General features: G+C 33.9%; 1 long non-coding RNA gene across 1 annotated transcript; it reads left to right on the plus strand.

The window, feature by feature from the left end:
* Nucleotides 1-287: 287 nt before the first annotated feature.
* LOC130992958 (uncharacterized) lies at nt 288-1,725 on the plus strand. The gene is made up of 3 exons (XR_009091520.1): nt 288-626; nt 912-1,049; nt 1,448-1,725. It is a non-coding gene; the product is annotated as an uncharacterized LOC130992958 (long non-coding RNA).
* The last annotated feature ends 9,237 nt before the right edge of the window (nt 1,726-10,962 follow it).

Genomic DNA, 10,962 nt, shown 5'->3' on the forward strand with positions numbered 1-10,962 from the left:
TGAAAATGAAGAATGTTGAAGTATTATTGATGAGTATTATGAAAATTATCAACTTGCCATATTTATTATTGATGAGAATGAAGTATGATATGTTGCCTCTATGAAAGACATGACTGTGATCATGATGCAAGATATCGGCCTTTGACTGATCTATCTATTATACTAAAGGAAAGTAGTCTCTCAAAATTTTCCCGCCTAAACATACTTGGACAAAATTGTCTTTCCCTATTTCTTTCTAAAGTTGATGGTTAAGTCTTTTCATTTGTCCTGATTTCTTTGGTTTTCACGCAAGTTATTCTTCTTTTCTTCCTTCTCCATCTGCTCAGCCGCCTCCTCTACTCAGTCTGCGGCTTCTCCATATTCCGATTCAACCTCCGTCGCCTCCCCTCTTTCTTTTCTTCCGATTCAGTCTGCATAGGGAAATAGCTCCATAGGTGACATGATTTGTCCTTCTTCGATGAAAAATAGAAAATCGCGACTCCTATCAGACATCAGAAAAATTACTCCGGCGAATTTACTAAAGTCGACGTCTTCACCACCCACCTGATGGATGAGAGGAGATGACTTCTCCTTCGCCGAAGAAAAAATCAAAAACGCCAACGGCGACTCCTCTGGGCAAATAAAAGGTCTGAAAAATGGCCAATAATGGCTTCTCTCCTTGCTTTGTTGGTGTTCTTTATTGTAATGTGCAGTTTTTGTTTATTGATAAATGATATTTGAACTGAAGAAATCCACAATTTATCCAACAAAAATAAAAATTTGCAGTAGATGATGTCTTCTTCTCTCTTTTTGCTTTTTATGGTGTTGTTGATTTTGATATAAGTAGACACCCAAACATAGCTTGTGTAGTTCAGGATGTGGTTTTCTTGAATTTTTTTTATTATATCTGCAAATTCTGAAAGCCCCTTTAGATGAAAGGCGGAGGAGTGATGACGGCAAATAAGACGGAGATCGACACAAGCGCCCCTTTCCGGTCGGTTGAAGAGGCGGTGATGTTGTTCGGAGAGAGAGTTCTTGCTTCTGAGGTTTATGCTAACAAGCTCAAAGAGGTGACCCTCCTTCATTAATTTTGCCAAATTTTTAATTTTAAATTCATATCTCATTTTATATTTCACTGGAATATATGCAATTGCTGAAAGATATTGCAAGGCCAAATCTGAATTTTGTTTTTGCATGTTTTGCATTAAGCATCAGTTAGTCTTGCTCTTAACTTTAACTTAAAAGAAGAAGAAGAAAAAAATGTATGCAATGTTATGAAATGGAAGGTAGAAATACTGTTGAAGAATATTATTTTTTAATGAATTTTTTTATAGCTGACTAGGTCTCCCATGACATGTTTGAAAAAAAAGTTCATGAAAATGGGGAAGATGTTGAAAAATTGGCAGTTTTAAGTGAGTTGTTTGAAGAATATCTCCACTCATCTCTGCTGATTTTTCTCTCTATGCAGTTTCTGATTTTCATGTAGTAAAGCTCATTTATGAGTATATGGATTAGTCATGGCAAGAAGATCATCAAGAATTCAAGAAGTTGATGAGAAAAATGAACCGAGCTGTATGTGGGGATTGTTGAGCATCCTTGAATCATGTCAAGGTCGTCACAGAAACATCATCGGTATAATGCATTCTGTTTCAACACCAGAAGAAGTTATGAGATTGTTGATGGTAGGTTTGGTTATGAGTCAAATTGTTGGTTATATTCGCTTAATTCTTTTAATGTTGTAGAAAATTGTTGCCTTTTAAACTATAATGTATTGTTCAAAGAGTTTTCCAAATTTAAATGTTTAGTGCTAAATATATTAATTTCACTTTATGAAGATGATATTTGCTCTGGAGTCAGAATAGTTTTAGGAATATTTTTGTCAATTGGCTATTTAGTTGTACGTCTGTTTCATGTTTGTGTTTTGAATTGCATGTTTGATAATTTTCTTTCTTAATCATCTTGAGTTGCAATATTTAGAATATAGATTTCCTATGAAAAGTCCGCACATATTATATGGAGTATCTATAATACTTTTTTATTTTACCATATTAGTAAAAATCTACTTAATTAAATTAAATATAACAATTAACCTAATATATTACAAAGATAATTTATTTTTTTAAAACTTATAGTCCTAATCCGACAATCGAAAAAAATTAAGGGAATAAAATTGCAAAAATTGAAAAGATTGTGATTTAATTCGCCACACTTCAAAAGTCACTTTAAAATTGTAAATTCAAAAAAGTTTGTGATTTATTTGCCAAAACCTCAATTATTTAATCAAAGTTTAGTGTATGTTTATATCTGTATTATTTTACTAAGGGAGAAGTAGCAAATAGCCGTCTATCATACAACTCTCTAACACGTTTACCTCCCTATCTTTTGATTTTGGGCTATTAACTCTTCAATATATCATAAAGAGTGCAAAATACCCCCATGTTCTAAACGGATATTTAACACCGTTAAGTATTTTTCATTTTTAAAAAAAAATTCTTACTAATATTTCTTACTATAGCCATATAAATTACTTTTGAATTTAAATTTAAATGTTTGTAATATTTTTTTAAGTAAAATCATTTTTGAATACGCACACATTTTCACTGCGTTCTTAATTAATACTCTTCCGTCCACCAAAGATATGCCACAATTTCTTTTTTCGTCAATCCACAAAAAATATGTCACATCCATTTTTAGTAGTAGGGTTCACACCATTCCACTCACATTTAAAGTGGGACCCTTACTCCACTACCAACTTTACTCACATTTTATTAAAACCCATGTTGAAAGTAACGTGGCATATTTTTGGTGGACGGAGGGAGTACAAGGTTATCTTTGTCTATCGAATTATTTCTACTTCCATATATCGTGTATGCTTTTGTGTTTTTAATTAATACAAGGTTATCTTTGTTATGTTTTATTTTTTATATACTATATATTAATTGGTACAATTTATTTTTTTGTTGATAATATATATGTATATTAAATCTCATCTAACTTTAATTGTTACAAGAACGCAGTGAGAGTGTGTGTGTGTATTCCGAAATGATTTTATTTAAAAAAAATATTACAAACATTTAAATTTAAATTCAAAAAAATTATATGCTTAAAGTATGAAATATTAGTTTGAAATTTTAAAAAATTGAAAAATACTTAACGGTGTTAAGTGTCCGTTAAGAGCAGAGAGCATTTTGCACTCTTTATGATATGTTGAGGGGCTAAGAGAGCAAAATCAAAAGATAGAGAAGTAAACAAGTTAGGGAGTTGTATGATAAGAGGCTATTTTCTGCTTCTCCTTTTACTAAATACTTTTAATTATATAAATTTATCTAAACATAAAGGTGCTAATCCGTGCGAAGCACGGGGACAACACTAGTTTATATGACAGTAAAGGTTTTGTGCGCAGAGGTGATCGTGAGCCGTCTCTAGTCGGTCGATCACGGTGATTTGAAGGAGGCCTCCTTCTCTTCACCTAATATATATATGATATATGAGTTTTCATAGTTGGAACATACTCTAAATATATTGTCTGCAGACTAATGATATTATTATGATGATGCAAATGAGTTTATGACAGAAAACATGAACAGGTATTTTAATCTCACTAAATCCTGTTGATGCATTGAAAAGGGCAAGATTGGCATATAGCTCTAAGAGCATCATTTCAATTATTTCCGGCATGAGTCCACTGAGTGTTTTTTGGTACTCAGCCCTGCATGTATTTCTAAATGTGCATGTCTGGCTTGGCGTGAGGATGGGTGAAGGCTGTTGGAATTGTCAATTGGCCATGTCTCCCTATGTCTCACACTTATCTTATTAGCTTTGACTCTATAAGTAACTGAACTCCCTGCTATATGTCTTCACACATATAGTAACGTATCTCGCTGCATAACTATGATGAAACTCTTTTATTCAATTAATTTGCTTATGTCTGTAATATCCCATAAGGGAGAATACTTTTTCAACCCTTGCTAAGCCTCCAATGACTTATTTATGTTTTATCCAAGTAAGAAAATGTCTTAAAATCCTTTCTTTAAAATGAGTAAAGTTTGCAAATGCTTCCGCTAAAACAAGATATACTTCTATTTCTTCCACTATTACTTGTATTAGTCGTACGATACTTGGTATACGCTATCACTGGCTATATCGGGCTGCGACAGTCGACATGTTAATTTGTTAATTTTCATTTTGCTTTTGTATTTTATTTGACAGATACAAGTTGATATTTGTGCCTTTCACTTGTAAGGATAATCATGGAAGATGTGTCACATTTACAACTTCACTAATTTCAGCGGAGGATGAAAAGTCCTATACATGAGTTTCCAGAAACTTGTTGATTGCACGAGCCAAAAACCAGGGATAATTATTATTTATCAAGATCCAGGCTTAAGAAAAGTTGTTGAATGTATGTTAAATGGTACGCTTTATAGTTTTGTAAGTGGTACATTATGCTCAAAGTGGCTGATAAAGTTCCTATCGTCTTAGGGATGATGAGCATATTAAAAAGGATTTGACTTGATATGGATTGAAACAGACGAAGGACCTGTTGGATATGATGATCTAAAAACCCCACATATAAGAGTTAGGCAGCGGTCTCCCTCAATCGGGAATCTAGTTTGATCCACCCTAAGAGCATAGAAACCTTGACCCGTTGGCTATAGAATCAGCCAAGAACCTCAGTATGATTGAACGCCACAAGACCTTGCTCAAGTGTCTTGATAAGTTCTATAACAAATGAAAAACTTAATAGAGAGAAAATTCAACTAACAAGGCTAAGCCATGTTTTGTTTATAGTCAAATGTGTGTCAAATACATGTGATTACGAGTCTATTTATAGGCTCAAAAGTGACCTTTGAAAGCCTAATATTCATATTACTACTTAAGACTCACAAAAAAAAAATAATAATCAATCTGTCCCACTTCAATTGACCCAATCCAAATTTAGAAATAAAATTATGCATTTAACACTATTTTTTGGGTTGTCCCACCACCCACCACTTTACACCTTTATCTTACATTTCTTAATCTTTGTGCTCAATTTTTTTGGGTCATTTAAAGTGGGACAGAGGGAGTAACAACACTAAAAATGTAACAACTAAATAACTCTTCATGTTTGCCTCATTATTTAGACAAAAATCCAGCCATTTTATTTGTCCTTCGGGCTTAAAAAAATCTAATGTGTTATGAGCCCAAACTTCAAGTACGAATATGCCGATCAACTTGAATAATATTCACCATTTGGCCCAATGTAGATCGGTCTTGAACTTGGGCTTTTATTTCAGCTAGCAAAAACATCAAGGCTCCTTTATTTTCATAGTTCTAACCCTTGTAATTGGCCTACCTTGATATTAAATGGATCCATCTTATTTTTCCTATGCAGCCCGACCTCATCATTCTCTTCTTCTTCAAGTGGATTCATCCTCGAATATGATTCATGAAAATAGGGAGACAAATCAACAATATTGAAAGTAGAGCTTACATTATACTCACCCGAAAGGTCAAGTTTGTAAGCATTATTATCATTCACTCTTGCAATCACATGAAATTATACATCTCATCTTGGCTGCAACTTAGATTTTCTTTTAGAAGGAAATCTCTTCTTTCTAAAATGTAGCCACACCCAATCTCCCAATTCAAATATGACTTGATTTCGGGCCTTATTGGCTTGCTTGGCGTATTGGTCTATATTTTTCTCAATATTGAGCCTTACCTTTTCATGCAACTTTTTCATCATTTCAGCTTTGCCTTTTCCATCAGGGCTTGCATGTTCTTCAATTGGTATTGGAATCATATCAAGCAAGCTCAAAAAATTAAAATCATAAACAACTTGAAACGGGAAAAAGTTAGTAGCTGAATGAACACTTCGATTATAAGAAAATTCGATACAAGGTAAGTAATTTTCCAAACTTTTCAAGTTCTTTTGAATCAAAGTTCTAAGTAATTGAGACAAAATTCTATTAAACTGAAAGACAAAGTTCTATTAACTACTTCTGTTTGCCGATTAGTTTGTGGATGACAAGTAGTTAAAAACAGAAGCTTAGTTCCCAATTTACTCCAAAGCATACACCAAAAATGACTCACAAACTTAACATCACGATCACTCACAATTGTTCTTGAAACTCCATGCAAACGAACAATTTCTTTGAAAAACATTCAATGAGTTGCATCATCACTCTTATAACATGAAGTGAAGTGTGCCGCTTTTAAAAATCTATCAACAACTACAAAAATAGAATCCTTACCCCTTCTTAGTTTAGGCAAACCCAAAACAAAGTTCATAGATATATCCTCTCAAGGTGCACTAGGAATTGGTAAAGGCTTATACAAACCATGTTGATGTGATTTTGATTTAACTTGCATGCAAGTTATGCATCTTCCACAAATTTTATCAACATCAACACTCATTTTGTAACAACCCGACTCCAGACTTGACGGCTGTCCCCACAGAACAATACGGGTCATTTTCTAGCGTGCTTCATCCTTACTCACACGCTCCCCGAGAAACTTCCCGGGGGTTCACCCATCCTGAATTGCTCCAAGCCAAACATGCTTAACCTTGGAATTTCTTCTATGTGGGCACCAGAACAGAAGATGTATCTTGTCGGTATAAGTATCCTAATCAAATCGTTTAAGCTATCCTTGAATATGTCGTCCCATTCCAACATATCTCGGAATTCATCTCGTTGAGTGTGTTCCGGTTCATCCCTACACCCCTCCACTTGGAAGTCTAATCGGAGCAGCTCCTTGTCCGTGCCTCTTTGCACCGACGATCACTCCGCACTTCGTCCCAGGGAGTCATAGGCCCACTAGCTTCCTCTTGATTTGTCCTCGAACCACACCTTACTGGGAGAGTGTCGGCTCTGATACCATGCTCTGATACTATGTTGTAACACCCTAATCGAATTAAAGTGTTAAATATAAATTTAAATAACTTTTTGACAACGGATGTTGCATAAAATGAAAGTTTTGATTTTTTTTAAAATCATTTTTCTGAAGAAATAAATTTTAAATAAAATATTTAAAATAAACTCGAATTTAAGAGAAGACAATCCAAGATAAAAAGATAATATGATAATTAATATCAAATTTGATAAGTCAAACATAATTTCAAGAGTCGTTTGAGACTCAAAACTATACTAAGCAAAATATTATGTAATATATTAGGTGCAACTATAACATAATATTTTTAGAAAGTAACATGACGAGCCTATTCGATCCTCCATGCGTCTCCAACCTCAATAATTATCCAAATTAATAAAATGGTGACACATACGTTCTGCACTGTAACATTCATAACTGAAATTCGCACGGTGGCGTACCATGGATTTTAATGTCCTGGACCCATTGAGCGCGCCCCTGGCGAATAGGTTGCAACCTTAACTATAACATGTAATCGCATTGTGGCATACCAAGAACTGTGAAGTCTTGGACCCATTAAGCGGGCCCTACCAATATAATTTAATTCACATATAGTAAACACATAATATTAAAATAAACAATAATTAACCACAAAATGTATTTAAATAAATCCCACACCTAAAACTTGAACTTAAAAATTATCTGTGATAATTTAAAGTCCTCGCCCTAGTCGCACCGCACCTAGTCAGATAAATTTAAATAATAAAACATAAGGGCCTAACAGAACATTAGAAAAAGATAAAATAATTTAAACTTTGGTAATTTATTTTTTTAGACCATAAAAAAATCATGGTCTCATGAATTAAATAGAAAGACATACCCTAATCTTAATTAAAGTGTTAAACATATTTATTTAAAAAAAACTATTTAATGCGAAAATCGTAATGAAAGTAATTTTGATCACTTTAAAATCATCTTTAAAGGAGATAACTATTAAATAGAATATCCAAATAAAATTTGAATTTAAAAGTACCAAACGATGACATAGACACAACATAACGGTATTATAACATACTAAGTCGAACGTGATATAAAAATAGTTTGAAACATAAAACTTATGCTAGACAAAAATACTAGATACTATACAAAGTTCAAAAGATTCGACGTGTCCATTCAACCCTCCATGAGCATTCTTCCTAACTTTGATCTTTGAAACAAAAATTCTTTCTCGCCCGATACTTTGAAAGTAACTTCCTTCTCGTGGCACTTAATTGTCGCAAAGTTTTGACTTGGCCAGTCCATTCCCAAAATCACATCGAAGTCATGCATATCTATCAGGTACAAATCAACTTCAAGCTTTCTACTTCTAGAGTTCAAGAAAATTCTCCGAGCAATCCTATTCGTCTTAATGCATTCTCCAGAAAGGACACTTATGTTCAAGGCTAAGTCTTCTACTTCACAAGTGATATGATTCTTTTGACAAAACTTACTAGAAATGAATGAGTGCGAGGCTCCAGAATCAAATAGAACGACCGCAGATGTTCTAGATATGAGTAACGTACCGATCATTGTGTCATTGTCATCTGCTGCTTCTTCATGTGCTAAGGAGAAAAATCGGGCATGTCACACCCCAATTCTTGAAAGAATAAATATAATCATGGTGTGAATAATTCATAGAAATAAAAAAGGGAAAAACCTTGTTAAAAATCGAAAAATGATAGAAAGTCGGGCTATGCCCATTTGGATCACAAGTTTTGTTTCATGCTTCTGACAATCGACATTCATTAGCATAGATTTAGTAGTGAAGAGTCTAAACTCGGTCAAGTATATCATTTGAAATTTAACATGAAGATCTTAAGTTGAGGAAACAAAATACGGATATGAGTAATTGCTACAGCTGAAGTCTTAAATAAGAATTTAACCCTAGCCTCAGCTCCGTCCCATCAGCACCAGCCAGCCAACCTGAAAAACATTTGAAAGTATTTTTGGGCTAAGTACTAATGTACTCAGTGGGCATGCATTTTCTGAAACATTTCATATTTTCGTAAAGACAGTTTATCCAATTATACTTGACATAACTTAGAAGGTTTTAAATTGAAAGAACTTCTAAGCATGTTAAAATATTTTATTTCATTAGTGCGCACATGTCACACTCCCTCTTCGTTACTCGCTGTGATCCCGGACCTTTTAGCCACCGACGAATCCATTTATCCCATTGCACTTGCCCTGAGGACGTAACTCAAACAAGTTGAATTGACCTCGGGACGCTACCCAGGTAGGCCTTACATTATATGCTTCGGAACACATCCAGCAAGCACCCTTATAACGCCTCTTAGTTAGTGCCCGATGGAGATCAACCCACCAGGTGTAACACCCTAATCTAATTAAGAAGTTAAATAAAACTTTTAAATAAATATTTAATGCGGAACTCTTTAAAAAATTTATTAAATCAACTTTTAAAATAAAATTCTAGCAAACAATTTAAGGAAAGTAAAGTCTTAAATGTAATAAACTTTTAAAACATTTTTCAAACGATTTAAAAGATATCAACTTTTAATGATATATTCAAATACTACCTTTGGTTTAAAATCGACAATCAACATCCTGTCCCAAAGCATGACATAAAGATGTCATGAAAATATTTAACTATTAAGTAAAACTTTAAATACTTGAATCAACTATCTTCAAATGACTTGAGGCGGCTATTCGACCCTCCACGTATCTCCAACGTGAAAATACCTGAAATTGTTTAATATGGGATGAGCATGTAGAGTATAACTCAGTGTGGGAACATGCAATAATTGTCCACGATAATAAAACGGTAACACATACGGTCACTTCATATATATCCTCAATATTCGCACTGTGACAATCCAAGGACTATTAAAGTCTCGGACCCTATTTACGGGCCCCTGGCGACATCCTCAAAATAAACCTCAAATCGCATTGTGGCAATCCAAGGACGGTGAAGTCCTGGACCCTATTTACGGGCCCCTAGCGATATCCTCAAAATATACGTCATAACACATATGGTAAACACATATCATTAAAATGGACAATAAATAACCACAACATGTACTGAAATAAATCCCACACCTGAAAATTTAACTTGAACTTGAACTTCAACTTGAGTAATTCAATTAAAATTCATATCCTAGTCGCGCCACACCTAGTCAGATAAATTCAAATAATAAAATGTAAGGGCCTAATTAAAATTTAGAAATAATATAAATATAAATATTAAAAATTTATTTTTAGAATACCATTAAAATTATTGATCTAATAAATTATAAAATATCTTTTATTATAAAAGAAATTGGGCTCAATATATATATACTCTTAAATATCTAAAGTCCAATTACTAAATATAAATACAAGTCAAACTTTAGCTCCAAATAACCCATAAAATAAAAGTCTAGCCCAAACATTAAAGGCCTAAACCCCTTCTTCTTCATTAAATCTCACTCATTCTCACTTTTACTCACTCTCAGCATACACACACGCACACAACACACACCTTCACATACGCACTCACACTCGCACTCGCACTCAAGCACACCCTCTCTTCCTCTCAGCCTTCCCGCCGCCGCCGCCTGACGACGGCGCCATCTGGCGCCTCTCCTCTCTTTCCCAGCCTATCTCTCTCTCCCAGCCTCCCTCTCTCTGACTCCTCAACCTCTCTCCCGACCCCTCTCATCCTCTCGGCCAGACGGCCACGACGCCGCTCCCAGTGGCGGAGCCAGGATTTTTTTTGGGGGGGGGCTGAACTGTTACGGGGGTTCGGGGGCGGTAGCCCCCGTTTTTTTTTTTTTTTGAGGCATTCAATACATTTTAGACATTTTTTACTAAAATATAAATATAATAATAATAATAACAACATTTTCATAGATAATATAGTTCAAAACATTTACTAAAATTTTTTTTGGGGGCATTCAATACATTTTAGACATTTTTTTACTAAAATACAAATATAATAATAATAATAATAACAACATTTTCATAGATAATATAGTTCAAAACATTTACTAAAATTTTTTTTGGGGGCATTCAATACATTTTAGACATTTTTTACTAAAATACAAATATAATAATAATAATAATAACAACATTTTCATAGATAATATAGTT

Source organism: Salvia miltiorrhiza, chromosome 7, assembly GCF_028751815.1.
Source record: "Salvia miltiorrhiza cultivar Shanhuang (shh) chromosome 7, IMPLAD_Smil_shh, whole genome shotgun sequence".
Taxonomy (NCBI): Eukaryota; Viridiplantae; Streptophyta; class Magnoliopsida; order Lamiales; family Lamiaceae; genus Salvia; species Salvia miltiorrhiza.